Genomic DNA, 17,990 nt, shown 5'->3' on the forward strand with positions numbered 1-17,990 from the left:
TAACTGTCAATGCATGGTGGAATTGCATTGTATTGTTGTTTAATTTAATAAAACGCTTTGTTTTGTAGTACTTATTCCACTCATAATTAATAGATTAGGACCGGTTTCGTCCGCCGCAGAGGGACATTTTCAACTGAATACTTTTTTTTTTTAATAATATTTATCAAACAAAATCCAAAGCGACAGAAATAATATAAAAATAGGTACATAAATTATCCGTCCAATAATACCTTCCCGATAACAAATTAATTTAAAATTAATGAGGTTGGACATTAATATTTCATACTGCATCAGGAGCACTAAAGAAATTATTTTAAAATTAATATTTTTATATATTAATATAATTTGTTAATAGAAAACACAAAATATGATACAATCAACACTTACAATAACATTAATATCTACAAATATTTATTATTACTCAAAATTTACAAGAAAAACTCTTACACTCTTCCTAGAAACATAGTTCAACTCAGCGTTTTTTAACACTGGCTTCATCAATCACCAAGCTAGAGGTAATTATTTGATTTGTTGGCCAGAATGCGATCAATCAAACGTGAGTTTAAAATTATAAAATGTCAAAAATTATAACTAGTACTGATACTAAAGCGGAAGTAATTATTTTGTTTCCTGTGAAGGAATTAATAATGGTTACTGGTGACCACGACTGTTAAAAATATAACGAGTACGAATACGCTTGTAAAAGTACTCATCTCGCATATTCAGGATAAGTTGAGGGTAGAACAGTGTTAGTTTAAAATAAAATAACACACGTAGGTAGGTATATTAGGCTTAACATAATTTACTGTATATAAGTACTTTTTAATTTAACAGGGCACACTGTGTTATTTATGTTTTTAGACTATTTTACACGTGTTCCACCATGAAAAAATATTAAAACAAGAAAAAACCATGATGTAAAAATACTTTTACTGGTGAGACATAAGAAATACTGAGGATTATATTATGAAGTAATATTAACACATCCCAAATAATATATATACATTAGCATTAATAGTTAATTTATAAAATAATATTATCACTTGGTAGTTTCCCACACATTGTGATCAATGACACTCAAATATAGTGGGTCAATAACAATGTTTGTCTAGGTCGTCTAGGTCCTAGGACAACAAAATTTTAAATTTTATTAAACTTCTATTAGCATAAAACGCATTATGGTATATTAATAGTATCTTCAAATGTGTTACTAGTACTATTACAATATACATGTTAAATATGGACCATCAACGTAAGAGAAATTATATAACTATAACTACCTAGCATAATGTGACATGGAAAGGTGCATGTTGAGCATAACGCGGATATACAATAAAAGAAATTAATGAATAGAGAGGCGTATAAGGGTACACTATGCGATAGATATCGTCATGTTGATCAAATGGAAGTGGAGCGCACATGTCACTCGTTAATCTCTCAAATCATGGCAGAGAAAAAAAGGATTGAGAAGTGTGGAAGGAGGTAGGAGAGTTCTTAATCCAGGAATGGATATATCCAGTGGCGGTTCGTGGATATTATATGTGAGAGTGCTGCGGTTGATTGAAAATAAAAATAAATGATTATTTGGATTATATTTTACTATCAACATCAAAATTATTAAAATTAAAAAAGTGTTTTTATTTTATTATAAAATTGATTATTCTGTCGTTTTTCCTTGAAAGAAGGTACTTATATCACCTTTTAGTTGATCTCGGCATCTGTCACGACTTGCGCCGCGCATCGTTACTAGCTCAGAGCCGTTGTCACGACAACATTCGTAACACGAAAATATTGCCTAAGCGGCAATACCACACTAAGCTCTGAGCGGCGAGCACCGCTTCCCGGACCCTCCTTCACCTATTCGAGAATATTCTATCGAAAATGGTACTGCATGAAATCACGCGATGCATTACGTTATGATAAGTATTATTGGATGTATCGGTACGTGGGGAAGCTTAACACGCTTAAGAATATTGATATTTTCATATAATATACATAAATTTATGTATATTATATTATTACATTTTTCTTAATTTGCTTGGGGGTGCTGTAGTTCCACCGTGCATATGGACGAGTCGTCACTGGATATATCCCAGTTGTCGATGACTATATTTTTTGTATTGTGTCACTATTTATTTAAGGTATGTAGTCATTATCATGTTAAAGATAAAGCATTAAACTGGATTCTAGCCTGAATTAGGCCACCAATGTCAACATTATTCGAAGGCCGCGAAAAATAAAAGTTTTGATTTATCGAACGACAAGAAAAGTGAAACGGTAAAATAACTGTGTAGAAAAACGCCTGTCAATTTATTTTGTGGCAACTAATAATAAGATAAAATAATCTTTCGCTGATATATAACTATTCTGTATAAGATATCGGTTAATTTATTCCACTATACTATTATTATTTCACTGGGTATTTTATGTGAACTAGCAATATAGTTGTTAAACATGTATTAAAACTTGAATGTCACGGTTACCAACTTTCATTTCACACCATTGCATTTATAAATCATTGACAACAAACAATTTATAACATAATATATAATATAATATATATTATATATATATATATATATATATATATATATATATATATGTATATATTTATATTTACGTAATCAGTTTGAAAATTAAAATACTATTGAAAGAATAGTAAAGAGCAGTGTCTACACTAATATTTATTTGATACTGTTAAAAAAATACGTGCAGCAAATTTTGCATATTGCACTGGCGCGTTAGTTTTGTTCACAAATTATTGGTTATCAAACGATACATTTTTTTAATACTCAAAAGATGATTGCAGATAAAGAATTATATCAATAATAATTATTACGTTTAAATGTTTTACTTATTCCCTTAACTGATAAAACGATTCATGACGGCTACAAAAAACTCATTGCCGCGAACTGTTAAAAAAGTCCGCTTCGAATGGTATTTGGCCCAAAACTGCAATTTTTATTAACTTTTCCGCCATTGTTATCATTTTCAGCCTGCGAAATTTGCACGGCAATTGCATTCGACTGCGTTTTATTTCGCTGTAAACTCACACGTTCGACGAAAAACTGTAGCAAAAATTTGATCTAGTATATAAACTGATACAAACGTCATGTGAGTGAACATTCGCAGGTGGTGAAAATAATTCCTCAAATACATTATTATCAAATTATGTGCTGTCACAGTAAGCTGTTGCTACGGGAAAAAAGTGTGTAGCGTAATGTTTCTGACTGATGCTCCCATCCCGTAGCACATTATGAACATTTAATCGAACATTGTGAGTTAGCAAAATCTTCCGAAATCACCAGAACAACAATGAGGTCACCTCACGCGTATCGCGCTATATTATGTATGTATATAACCACACTAGTCAGTGAAGGATTTTTTCTATTTTCTGCAAGCCTACACATTTTCGACTTGCATCAAAATCGCGTGTCCTTTGTTTTTAGTGGTTTTCTTTGTAAAGTTTCTATTAAATTATTATCTATGTCTGGTGTTTACGACTATTATCTATGGTCTACTGGTTGGGTTTTGTTCAAAATATTATCTATGGATGCAATATCGCAATAATGGATAATAATTCAAAATACAAATACATTACAGTTGGCACTCTCCATCATTGAATTTATAGAGATAGTGATCATTTAAAATATTCTGCGGAATGACGAAACCATAGACTAAATTTGTCGCCGTGACGTGACCATAGTGTAATCGCAGCATAATTCGCATTGGTCTGTGCTGTCGTTATATCAATATCGCGTATGAACTATGTGTAAAACACGTATAAGCCAAACCAAGGATGAACGAATCACGGTAATATGAAAAACCGAATAAAGTTCTTACTAGCGGGGCAAACTTGCTTACACGTAATTCCATGTATTAAAATTATTCAATATGATGTATTTTGTGTCTTTATAAATATTGACGCCCACGATATCAGGCTTGCAATATTCTAGGTCCCGAGTTTAATCCCGAGTCTGTAAACTCACAGGTTGTTTTCCAATGTGTGTTTGAACCCGTGGATGTGGACATACAGCAAGTAGGTAACACCCATTTTTCGTTAAAAGAAAAATCTGTTAATTTAGGTTATCCTCCACTCTATGGAGACCCATATGATTTTCTTAAGATCGCACATGGTAAAAAAATATGTTTGTTTACGGTATTGCGGTGATGATTTATGAATTTAACATTTTATTAAATTATATTTTCTGCTTGCATCTTTTGTGTATTACTTTGTATTGTCCAACAACAAAAAATCAGCGATAACAGGAAGTCGCTGTAGTCAAATGTAGAAGACTTCGTACCTGTCATGGCGGCAACGCATGTTAGAGGCGTGTTTGAATATTGTATTGGCGCTCGTTTTAGATGTGACTATTTTTCCTCTTCGCAATAAACCAAAAGTTTGCTAATAATAATTCTAACATCACTCCTAATCGTTTTAGAACTATTTTTATTAAAAAAGCTTCAAATTACGTATATTGATAGATCCGTACACGACAGGAGCGTAAAATGAAATGATAAATTTTGGGACTTTCCTCGTTTGAAAACCGAAGTGCAATTAGCTGCACTGGAAGATGCACTGGGGATTGTTAGTTCATAGTTTTAAGACTTGGACAAGAAGTTCTAGTTTGTAAATATATTATAATATTTTCTCTTAAAATCTATTAATTTAAAATCTTTTAGAGTTTTACGAGATATACGGTAAAACGAAGGAATAAAATAGTGATAAAATAAGCTTTGATTCTAAGAAATTATGGGTGATTCATATATTATTGTGATTGTAATGTAGTCGTAGGTGTGTTATATTAATCATAAATAACGTATAGTCTTGTATGTGTACTTAAATAATAAAACGTACTTTACGGAGGTAAATATAAAAAGAAATTGATTCATATAATAAATTATTATGCCGCACGGACAATGATATATTTAAATTATTCAAATATTATATGTTTTCCTATTAATTGATTACTTTACGATTTCTGTATTATCTAAGAATACGCAATGATAAGGTAAATCGAAAAGTTTAACTGGTTTAATTAATTGCACTAAACCAGAATTGTTTAAAATTACAAACAGAACCTGCAAACCATCAACAGACAGTTCTGTACATTAGTTTCAAAGTCGGTTACCTCAATTTTTTTCCATTTATAATAATTGTAAAAAAAACCATTAAGCACACTTCGAACTAAAAATAAAATAATTTTCTTTTTGAATTAGCAATTAATAAGAAAAAGCAAATGATTAAGTCTATGTCATTACCTACCAGAGGGACCTAGCGGAAAAATACGAAGCTTGCAATTTGAGACATTTTTTTGATAATTTACAATTTCAACTGTGTTAATTAATAAATTTGTATCTGAAAACATTAAAAAGAAAAATATTTTATATTTTTAGTCAAAGATAAACTTACAAATGTAAAAAATGTAATAAAATGTGAATTTTCTAAATTAGACCCCATCTTATTATTATATAATATATTTTATGGTCATATCTATTATTAACATTTAGTTAATAATAATATCAAGTTTTTTAAGCATCGCCTAAGAGATTTTGGACTAATTCATAGTTTTATTATTTTTTATATATTCTTTTTAAAAAACATCGATTTTTATAAAAATATAAATGTGTATAACTTGAAATCATTTATATTGAATAAACGTCATACGATAGATAAGTGATGTAGAGAATTAGAATCACGAAAATTAGCGAATAAATAAAAATGGACGTAATCGATTTCGAAACCAATAGTTACATCAAATGGTGATTATTTTTTAGAATTTATTTTTATGGTGAGTAGGTGATAGTTTTTTATTACCCAAGCTTACAAAATAATCAACATGTATTTATGTTAAAATATATCGATAGTCAATCGTTGAATGTACGAATAGTCGATCTATACGTAACATTTTCGTTTAATTGGCATACTTTCAGCGGGTTTCCCTCGCTCTATGAGATCGTAATATACAGGCCGTACATAAAAATTTCGCGAGTAATCTCGCCCGACTTTAACCTCAAATTACTAGCCACTGTCAATTGATTTGCATAATCTAAAAAATTAAACACGCAGTGGCATTTGTTTGAATAATTATTAAATACTTAGCCACAAAGTATCGATATTATAGCGATTTTAGTAAGAGCTTTGCTCTACATTCAACGTGTGTCATTAAAAATCCGCCGCCTGTCAGATACTGCCATAGGTATATCGAGAGCCATAGAAAATGTTAACTATCTGTGGCGCACAATAGTATTTTAATGGCGATGTAAAAATAATAATTACTTAACGAATTAAAAAAAAAACTTTATATTGTACAAAATATTTAGTAAGTAATATGATGTACTCGTATTATATTTTTAAGTACAATAATTCTGCTAGGAATAGATATTAAACAATGTGTAAACAACTACATTGAGGTATTTTCCTGGAATCTTGCCAGTGAAGTAAAGTTTTGATAAAAAGGATTATTGTCAAACACGATTGCCGGAAATGAAAGTTTTTGAAGTATACACTAAATAACAAACTTTTTAAATGTTATATAATGACCATGAAAAATATTATGTTCCATATAAGTTGATAGCAACTTTAAATATCAGGACAACTTACTGTATAAAATATAAATAATATTAGTGCATTAAAAGTTAACTGTAAAACAATATATTATAAAAATAATGTTGATAGAATGGCTTATGTACAGTCAGGGATGCAAATTAATAGTATAACCAATTTTATTACTTAATGCATTCAATATTTTATGTAATAATATGTAGTATTACAGGATTTATAAATAATGATTTTTAATTATGAAAATCGGTGTGTGTGGTTATGTACGCGCATTAGAAGTACTTAATACTTCTTTGGCGTAACACAACAAAAAATAACAAAACAAAATATTTTTGCAGAATGTACCTACTTTGAAAGAAAAAAATCTCAAAACCTTGTAAAATTTAGCAAACCGCTATTTCGACCATTTTTGCACAGATGACTGTACAACTATTTTCGTTAACAATAATAATTTATTACAAATCAAAAGTAAAACATAGCCTATTTAATGGTTTAACTGAAACGTGATATTCGTAAGTATATGTATTTTTGTGTATAAAGTGTCTAAAAATTGTAAATTTACAACATACCATTGTTTGAATTATTTACCAACATTCACAAAATTTATTTATTTATTAATATATATTTTAACTCATAAATCATACTTACATAAATATAGCCTCAAATTTTGATACACAACCTTTACAATGAAAAATAAACATACACTCAAATATAAATAAAGTTTTATGAATATAAATTAACAGTGTAGAATGTAAGTCTCGAGTAATTTGTTTATAAATATATATTTTTATTATGGCACAATATTGTGTAGGTATTGAACGGCTATGCGCATGCACATGTACGCTTGAGACCGAAATGAAAAATGAATAATCATAATAAAAGTTGCAGCATTCAGTCTTTACCCAACCAGCCCAAGACACATCTCTCAATATCACAGCTGAAAATTGTTTGTTTAGTATATTGCCTTTTTACTTTTAATTGGAGTCCCGGGGCTATGCCCCCTATCTCCTTCATCTATGTATGATGGCGTTGAGAGGCTTTGGCAAGGTGCTTGTCCTTGTAATTGCATACAAGTGCACGCACCGATTTTGTACTCACATACAAACATTTCTTCCTTGTTGAGATAGTCAACAAAAAAGAAAGGGTACAAACATAAAATACAAGGTGTAGGATGATGATATGACCCAGCTTCAGGTCAAATCATTGGTCTAGTGGAATCCGGTGAAGATCTCTGCATTGACATTGATAGTCCGATTGTCCAACCCCGCCGAGCAGTATTTAGTCTTTTATACTTGAGTCCCTGTGTTGAGTCATGATAAATGTGTGTGTATTTAAATTTTTTAATACTAGGGAGGAAGGTTCCCTCCGCCTGCACTTATGTCAGGCGGCGGGGTGCCCTTCATCCTTTATTATCCTCGGGGGGAGGTCAGGTATCAATGTCTTTTCTTGTTGCACTGAAAAATAACAGATTAGTCGCTTGGGTAAGAAGGAGTCTGTGGTGAGGATGTGAAGGAACTATGGTGGATGCTTGTCCAGCAGGATTGCCTTCGGCCTCCTATAGACGTAGTCTGTGTCGCTTCCATTTTCGATTAATAAATTTTTAATAGACGCGTTGGGATGGTTTATCATGGATTTGTAGAATCTCTTCGACAACTTCATGATATGTTCGTGGATGGTTTCAATGTTAAGGTCTCTGTGAAGTGTGGTATTGCGTACATACCACGGAGCGCCCGTGATTCGTCGCAATGTCTTGTTTTGAATAGTCTGAAAGAGTTTAATGTGTCGGGGATTTGAGTAAGCCCATATGGGGCTTGCGTAAGTGATTGTTGGTCTGGTGATTGCTGTGTAGAGCAGAAGTTTTGCTCGAGTAGACAGTTTACTCTTGGGGCCCATCATGGGTCGAAGTCTTGCGTTAACTATTATGGCTTGGCGTTTTTTCTCTTGTATGTGTTTATTAAACGTGAGTTTGTTGTCTATCGTAAGACCTAGATATTTAACCGACTTATCCCAAGGGATTATGTGGTTGTGCATCTTGAGATTTATCATTTTAAGGCGGTGCCTATTCGTATGCCTGGCAAAGTGAAGGGCAGCGCTCTTAGCTGGATTAATCTGAATACGCCATTTATCGCACCAGTTGGATATTTGGTTTGCCGCTGTCTGGACTTGCATAATTGCTTTGTTGAGATTGAGCGATTTGCTTAGGATAGCTGTGTCATCTGCGTATTGGGCAACGATGGTCGAGCTACCGTAACTGTCGGTGGGAATCGGTATGTCCTTTGTTTACAAATTGTACACGGTGGGACCTAACACGGATCCTTGTGGGACTCCGGCTGTGGGTATTTTTGTTGAGGATCTAATTCCGTTAAGTTTAACATTAAAGCTCCTATTCCGGAGAAAGGAGCTTATCATGTTGATCATGGCTGTGTCGAGTCCTGATTCTGAGAGCTTGACTATAAGGCCTTTGATCCAGACCTTATCAAAGGCTTTTGCTATGTCTAGAAAGAGACCTGTTGTAAAGGTTTTATAATTAAAAGCTTTAGTTATGTATTCGATTACCCTAAGTAGTTGATGGTTGGTCGAATGTCCTGCCCTAAATCCGTGTTGGATTTCTGGGATGAGGTCTGCTTCATCGATCATGATTTGAAGTCTGCGTTTTATGACTCGTTCAAAGATTTTACTTAAAGTCGGTAATAGGCTAATAGGTCTGTGACAGCTGAAAATTACAAACCTCCAGCATTTAGAACACCCGAACGTCGCTGAGCGAAATAAATTATGTCGTATCGGCGGGCAAAACTTCCGTTCCATGCTAAATAATTAATGCGTTACATTTGCGCGCGAAACTTTGTCACACGCCAAAATTACACTCTGATCTGAGAAAAAACACCGTTATTGGACACGATTTTACAATAATAGAACACCTGTGATATAGTTAATAGATGGTATATTATTTAATCAGTCTAAACTCAAAACGATATTATAGATATGAGGTATATTATTCTCAAATAAAATATACATAAAAAGTTTATAATATTAATGTTTATATCATTTCATATAACATTCTAATATGTCATTTTCAGAAGAGAAATAATTTGTACACCCATTCTTTAACATAATAATTGTTATATCGTCGCCTGAAAGTAAGACCATTTAAAAATGCACATCTATGTAATATTTAAGCCGGTATAAAATTATAAAAAAAATATCACCAATATCATTGAACCGATTTAAGGTTGGCTGGTAAGAACAAATGAACCAGTAGTTTAATTACGTCATTATTGATAAAACCGATAAAATGGATAATTATTTATTATAACGATTATTTAAATGTACAGTATAATAAATATGTATTAACGCATAATATTCACATTACATTATGTATATTGTCTTCGTGTAGTTATTTGGCATGTGTATCTTAAAAAAACTTTGTTTCAAATCGTTATAAGACAATGAGAAAAGTAATAAAATATTATATTTAATTATTATTAATCACGTGATGTGTATCATTGCATATAATTCTACTAAAAAAATAATAGAAGTAATGATTTTTTTATTTCGAGTCATTTTCAAACGAGACGATACAAAAAGAAATTAAAACTATTATTATACTCTATTATACTATGCTATGCTATGCTATGCTATGCTATGCCATGTTATGCTATGTTATGTTATGCTATGCTATTATACTATATTCATTTTAGTATAGTTATAGGAATTACAATTTTTAGTAAAATATAAGAAAAAATGGCCCTCGTAGTTCAGTACATAAAGCACTGCTCTTCCGTCTGATCCGGGGGCTCCGGCTTCGATTCCAGACGAGGTCGAAATAATATATATTAATTTATTTTTATGAAAGTCAGGGTGTTTGTGATTGATTCACTTATATTATTGACAACTGTTTCATTATACTACTGTCATTTGACCTCATGGATTATTATGGTTTTAAATAGAATACAATATTTTGTAAGCATGTTAATTTTTTTTAAATAAAAATATATAAAAAAATCCTAAAAGGTATCATAATTATTAGTAGGTAGTCGACATTGATGATTAGACAGTAATAGTCATCATCTATGGCGATTATGTTTTACGATGACATTTTTTACATTAAACGTATAATTTTATCTGATTCTAAAATTGTAATCAAAGCTATCTATCGAGAAAAAAACATTCCTTAATCCCGTTAACTAATTTTATTTATTAAAATAAACGATTTTATATCAATACATTAGCGTTATGAAAATCTGTTAATCGTATTGGTATAAATATTATATTGACAATGTATTTATTGTCTTTTCGCCGCTAATGAAATATAGTTATTAAACAGGTTATTTTAATATTTACTCGGTAATTATAAAGTAAATAAACTTTCTAACTAAACACTTTGTAACTAAAACAGTTTCATAACCGTTACTACGTATGGCATAGAAATGAAAATATTTCTTGGAAGACTGTTTAAACTTTGAAGTAACACTGTGGTCCAATCTATACTTAGATAGGGGAATTCCATATGTCCTTATACTCCATAATATGTCAACAATGCGTGTAAAATTCTATACAATATCATGATGACTAACAGAGATATTATGATTATAGTAATTTTGTAGGTATTTAATTAATAGAAATCTTGTTATATACAAATTGTGTGGATTTATCTGAAACAATAAAAATCAATGCATATTGAATGGCATACAGAATGCGTTTATATTAAAAACCCGGTTTGGTTTGCAAGAATTAAATACTATTAACAGTATTAACATCTGAAAATTATAATTTTATAAAGCATTTTATTTATTAAGGATCCGTACGGACTTTAAGTACGTATTACAAGTACCTACCTATTTTTATATTGAATAAGTTATATATTTATATGCATTTAAAAGATTGAACAAAGTATTTTTAAAACTTTCGATTTAGTACTTAAATTTTTATAACATGTCAATCAAATAATAAATACATACACTCAATTTATTATTTAAATTGTGAGGGAAAGAAATCCAATACTAATACAATATGATATATTATGGCTCTGACGCTTTATTAGTATCAATTTTGTATATATTCATGAAATCTGCAGATGCCAAAGTATAAAGTTATAGTTGTCTTAACTAAAATAGCTTCCAAAATACTAATTGTACAATTAAACATTATTTATATTATACCCACTATTAATTATTCTAAGAACAAAATTACAATCTATAATTAAAAATGTTATAATAGTGGGTTATTTTATACTGTTTACACAAAGGTTAACAAACCATCTATGAGAAGATCTAAGCAAGATAGAAGTAAATAAATAGCCGAGCATCACAACCAGTTTACCTATGTGTACCTATATATGATAAATTATATTACACCATGGACTTGCTTTTAATTTATTATTTAATATCATAAATAATGTCCAAATATGTATGATAATAAATTGTTGTGAATAATAGGTACCTACCTAATACATAAATATTGATAAAGTAACTAAACAAGAGACTTATGCTAAATAAACAATCGCCCAGTCAAAGTCGTGATCTAAGAAACACGCGTGTACCTGTATTTTATTAAAAAAAATATTTAGCATAACTGGTTTATAACTTAATATGGTAAGTGACCACAGTGCTTCTCAAACTTTTTCATACCACGGCTCCCGAAACCAGAAAAAAATCCAAGGTTGCCCCCTCCAAAATTTTCTTACCAACCAACAGTATGTACTTTATTGATCATTGATTATTATCATATGTGGGTATATTTTTTATTAAAAATAATGGAACATTTTCATTTACTTGCTTGTAAAGCAAAATTAAAAAAAAACAACAAAAATTAAATTCAAATTCATTATATCTACAGCCTACAAAAATAATTTAATGAGATAGGTGTGATGCATATTTTTACATTATAAATCAATATTAATCCGGTACAATGTTTAAAATACTAATTTACAGGGTTTGCTCCAAAGTCCCCGTTGAAAGACACAACCTGTAATTATTTTTTATTACCAGGAATGATGAAAATGCTGTTTTGCATACCGAGTTATGATTAACAAAGCTGCTTTTGAAATTGACGGATATTCTTGCTGTCGCCTTATCCAAAATTCTGCAAGACTTCTTTCATTAAATTCGACTTCAAGGAAATTATCTGATCTAATATCAATCAATTCTTATTGAGCTGCCCACGTACTACGATCATATTTTAAGGATTCAGCAAACGGTGTTTTCATTCCATTTACTTTTGGTCTTCATTTAGGTTCGAGAAATATTTGTTGAATTACTGAAATATTTCACTGCTCCCTGGCAGGAACTCGAGATCCCCCTAGGGGGACGCGCCCCCCAGTTTGAGGAGTACTGACTTATCAGACTCTGTGTATGATGGCTACCAATATAAATATACACACCTACGTCATGAATAATATCTATTCATCTATTTTTTTCCATTATTTCGATTAAAAGAGACTCATTATTACTATTTGATGCCTTCAGATGTAATTAAAACTTAAAAAAAATATATCTACTACGCCTTCCTGATTATAATTCATAATAGTGCCAAAAAAAAGTCAATAAGACAATATAAATGAGATATTACCGTATTTCTATAAATAGTATCCTAATATAATATTATTCTATTTTAATAGGAAGCTGTTTTTTTGTTTTTTTTTTGTTTTCTTATTTAAATGTTGCACTTAATCATTAAAAATACGTTGTCTTATCCATAGTAATGCCCAATAATGACTGGAATATACGCCAAAGATAATATGTTGACGGAATAACCAATGAAACAAACTTACAAGCAGAATAAAGGATCTTTGTTGTAGTAGTAATACATAATATATAATATTATATAGTACATAATAATATATAATTAAATATATTAATCTATATTAAAACAGTTTTAAACTATAGCCCATTCAAATAAAAATGGATATTAGTGTTAGGTTTATTAGCAAGTTATATAATTTACTCTAAAGTTGTATTGTATTTAAATTGTAAAATAAATTGTATTTAACTGCAAGTTTCGTAATCCTGTTACTAGATATCCTTAACTCCAACGAATACACCACCTTAGGTCTATTTATAGCCCATAGTTATTTAACAAGCCAACATAACTACGGGCAGTGCTTATACGCCCTAACCAGACTACTGTTTTATAAGATTAATACCGTTAAGTAAGGGCCCATAGAGATTATTTTAATTACAATGAAAGGAGTGGTATTTTATTTCTGTATTACGATATTCGGTTTATATTTTTAAGGAACTGTAATATTACTTACATAGTAGTAGTATCTGTGTTGATATAAAAGGTCAATAAGTATTATTTTGATTAAATACATTGGAACAATGACAAAAATACGATAAAAAACTAGTTGGTATCTTAACTTCCTGTTTTTTGGAGATATTATATTTCATTCTACTCTTGAGTTAATTTATTGATTTTGATAACTACTAAAAAACTATAGTTATTCAATCAACTTTGAATCTTTCAATGGCAGCTAGACTAAATTTAAACAATTATAATGAATGTTGTATCATGACAAAATACTGGTTCTAAAAAATAATCGTATTTTATTTTGTTAATCTAACTTTGTATTCATATTTCCAGTTGACAATATTTAAATTCATTTCATTTTCAAAAAAAAAATATTACAGTGACTGGTAATAATCAAATTAAATAAACTTGTGTCACTATTCTAATTTAATATATTAGTTTTTACATACAACACCTTCATATTAATACTCTTCCAGAAATTGTATTTTAAATAAATATTGTAGAAACAATTTTCATTAATAATTAAAATCTGTAATAAAGTCATATAAAGTATACTGTCATTTTAATCAAGCAATATACCACACGTTGTATCAAATTAAATTATGATAATGATATACTTATACATAAATATTAGCTTCTACTCTACACATACTGGTGGGATTATGTAGATATAAAGTAATATACAAATTATGTAAAAATAAGTGAAAACATAAAATTTATCATATTATAATATTATTGCACCTACAATTAATATTTATATATTATTATGTAGGTATAAATTATAAATATCATAATCAATTATTATATGGTAATAAATTATTTCATACTCGCTTTTATTTAAATAATCGTTTTCTGGCTTGTTACACCTGATGATATAATCGGATATAACAAGTATGTAGTCTTGATTGCCACACGAGAATGATGTTTTGATTTGAGTTTTGATACAACATGGTCAAATGAATTTATCTGTCACTCTTAGTGAAAGTCTAAATAACAATGTCTGTTACAGACATTCAACACTTTTTATGTGCATACATAGTTATTACTGCATAAAGAACTATCAAAATAAAGTTTATTTATATATAAAATATTGAAATTCTCGATATCTGAGGATTCATTAGTAGTCTTTGCAGTCACGAAGTTGTATATATAATATATATACATACATAGTATAAGAAACACGCAATACCATGCACACGACTGCATATGCCAATGAAATAACTTTAGTTATCGTGATATTGTAAATACTTTAGTACTTTATTCAGGAGTAAATATATTTACAAAGTTTCTTTTGTAATAAAAAAAAACTTTTCTCAAAGTCCAAAAAGTAAAAATTATTAACAAATACATTAGTTAAGTATACTTATTTTTATTAGTGCTTTATTTAAAAGTTGTAGCAATCAAATAACCAATATAGTTTTTATTCCATTAAATAATTCTTTAATGTTTAAAATATTAACTAATTTCTTTGCATAGGACAGTTGAAAATGTCCTGATCGATGAAGTCGGCATGGAACTATTTAAAGAATTTAAAATGAAATGTGGATGAAAAACTTGTTTTGTTTTTTCAATATTCTTTTTGTCAACATTTTACGTGATTGTACAAAGATTAATTTTATTAAATTATTTTTAAATACTGTAATACTCAAAAGAATCTTTATAAGTGTTCACATTTAATTACCTTCTCGGTTATGTATATTTTAACAGCGCAATTAGGTAGTGTATTAAAATAAGAATGGTGTAAAATAATTCATTTAGAATTTGTGTCAAATCAGCTTAAGTGAACTCTAATATTATGATAGGGAGATTTTGATAACTATTGTTGATACAACGTTCATAGACCAATATAATAACTATTTATATACTATTAATGTAATTTATTATCTGACTCAAAATTGAGTGATCAAAAGTTCTTGAACTAAATGATTAAAGCTTATATTAAAATTAAAGAAATATATAAAGAGATTTCGTAATATTTGAATAAAACTTAAAAAAATACGTCGAGTATAAATATAGTATAAGTATAAATATTGTCGAGTATAGATATAAAAAATAATCATTTAAAATTGAAAACATATCCATATATACTGATAAATAATTGTTAACCAATTTTTCTTATAATAAATTTATGGCATTTAAATATTTGTTCATGATCAAATTATTATGCCGCGTGCGTTTTCGTTTTTCTTGTAAATCTAGTTTTTGGAAGACATCACACTATGCAAATTTATCCGAAGAAATGTTTACAAGAACAGTGTGTTTAATGAAATAAACAGTTTTTTGATCTGAGTTTACGTAGATTTCGTTTTGTTGACCGGTTTATACATTTTGTATTTTATTTAATTTGTACTATTAATTGTATACATTGTAGTATTGTACATTTTATAATGCCAACGCGAACGTATCATATTTTATTATTTCTCATTCAAGTTTATTGCCATTATTTAGATACTCTGAAACATACATAAAAAAATTCTAGAAAAATCTTTGATGAAGTACGATTGGAAAACACTACAGTTATTTGTTGGCGAAGTATTCATTTGGCTCGTTAGTTCAATATGCATTGAACTAACGAGCCAAATGTCAGTAGTACTTGTCTGGAAAATAAACGTCGTGTCTTTGAATCCATCTTCGGATAAAGATTATGTACTTATGTATATTTTCAATAAAAAGAATCATAGATTCGTAAATCTCGTTTGTGTAATATGTAGATACAATAATGACATACCTATTTATATCAAAAGCATTTATCATAATAAAAATATAAATTCTAATATTAACACCATAGTGTTACGAAAGCTGTTATGTAAATAAATAAAAAAATGTTTTGCATAATTTTATTATTATGTAGGAATTTATATTTTTGTTTAATTTCTAATAAAAAATATACGATGTATTTAGTAAAAATATATTATATTATGAATACTTAGTGAATATTCTACAATAGTGACCGTAAAAACGATTATTTTATCAATATTATAGGTAAATTTGTACGCGTATATAAATTATCTTTAAAAAAGTATGTAGATATTATAATAAGATTATTATAAATTAAGTATTTAAAAATATTGTTAGTTGACAAATTCAACTATTTCATGATGTTTTATATATTACTATTTTAGAAGCATCATTTTTTATTCATTGTAATTGAAAGAATTTCGATGTTTCATAAGATTTACGCTGAAAGGAAGATGAAGTACTTTGCTGCAAATATATTAAAAAATAATGTCATCCATCTTGACAGGCGAGTTGAAAAGATAAAAAGGCATAAATCTCCGAGGAATGCGAAAAACTTTTTATAATGTTATAAAAAAACTACATATCTCAGTAGAGGTATCTGTTATATTTCAATGGAAACCAAGAATGGGATGGCATATAACTAAATAAGTACTTTCTGAAATAAAATTATCATCAAGAAAATAATTATTAAAACTAATAAAATAAGCATCATAAAAATTGATTGGAACAAAATCAGAACAAAACAAAAAGCAATAGAATGCACAGCCACCATTATTTTGTAACAGAAAAAATGGATATACTTCAGATAAAATATTATTTGTTTACGAAAGATAAATGGTGTACTTAAAGGTACGGAAAACAAAAAACAGGAAAGTATGATCTATAAATCTAAATTCTTTAACGGTCTGGGTTTTTTTTTATATAATGTATTTTCAAGGAATATTATGAAAAATGTATTTTTATGTTGGAAAACTATTTTCATTTTTTATGTAGTGTTTATCAGACCGAAAAACAGTATGAGATCGAGGACTTTTATTATTGGAGAACCGGATTATTTTTCAATTTGAGAAATTTAGTATTTCATTGGATTTTTCGAAATTATTATTTTGTATATACGTAAAAATATTCGGAGACAAATCTTTCTGTAGTCACGTCATGACAAAATAAAAGAGAACAATAATAAATAAATAAACTTTCAACTATGTTGGTAACGTTAATGTTTCCAATTTTTATAAAAAGTTTTCTTCAGCAAGAAACTTATTATCAGAATTGTTAAATTATGTACTCGATGAAACAAATTCTGTATAATATCGTCGCCCCAAAAGCAAAAGGGACAGACTTTTGATAAAAAACGCATATTAAGTTTTTTTGAGTGAAAAAAATCATGTGAAGATTATTTCTTACTAATTTGAAATGAAGTTCAGACAGAGCACAGGTGATT

General features: G+C 29.0%; 1 protein-coding gene across 1 annotated transcript in view; it reads right to left on the minus strand.

Annotated features, from left to right (window-relative positions):
- LOC147073788 (UNC93-like protein) overlaps positions 1-17,990 on the minus strand; it is a 234,143-nt gene that overhangs the window by 215,105 nt on the left and 1,048 nt on the right. The gene's annotated exons all lie outside the window — the stretch shown is intronic.

This window comes from Rhyacophila brunnea, unplaced genomic scaffold, assembly GCF_057557595.1.
Source record: "Rhyacophila brunnea isolate RB1 unplaced genomic scaffold, BYU_Rbru_1.0 scaffold_17, whole genome shotgun sequence".
Classification (NCBI taxonomy): domain Eukaryota; kingdom Metazoa; phylum Arthropoda; class Insecta; order Trichoptera; family Rhyacophilidae; genus Rhyacophila; species Rhyacophila brunnea.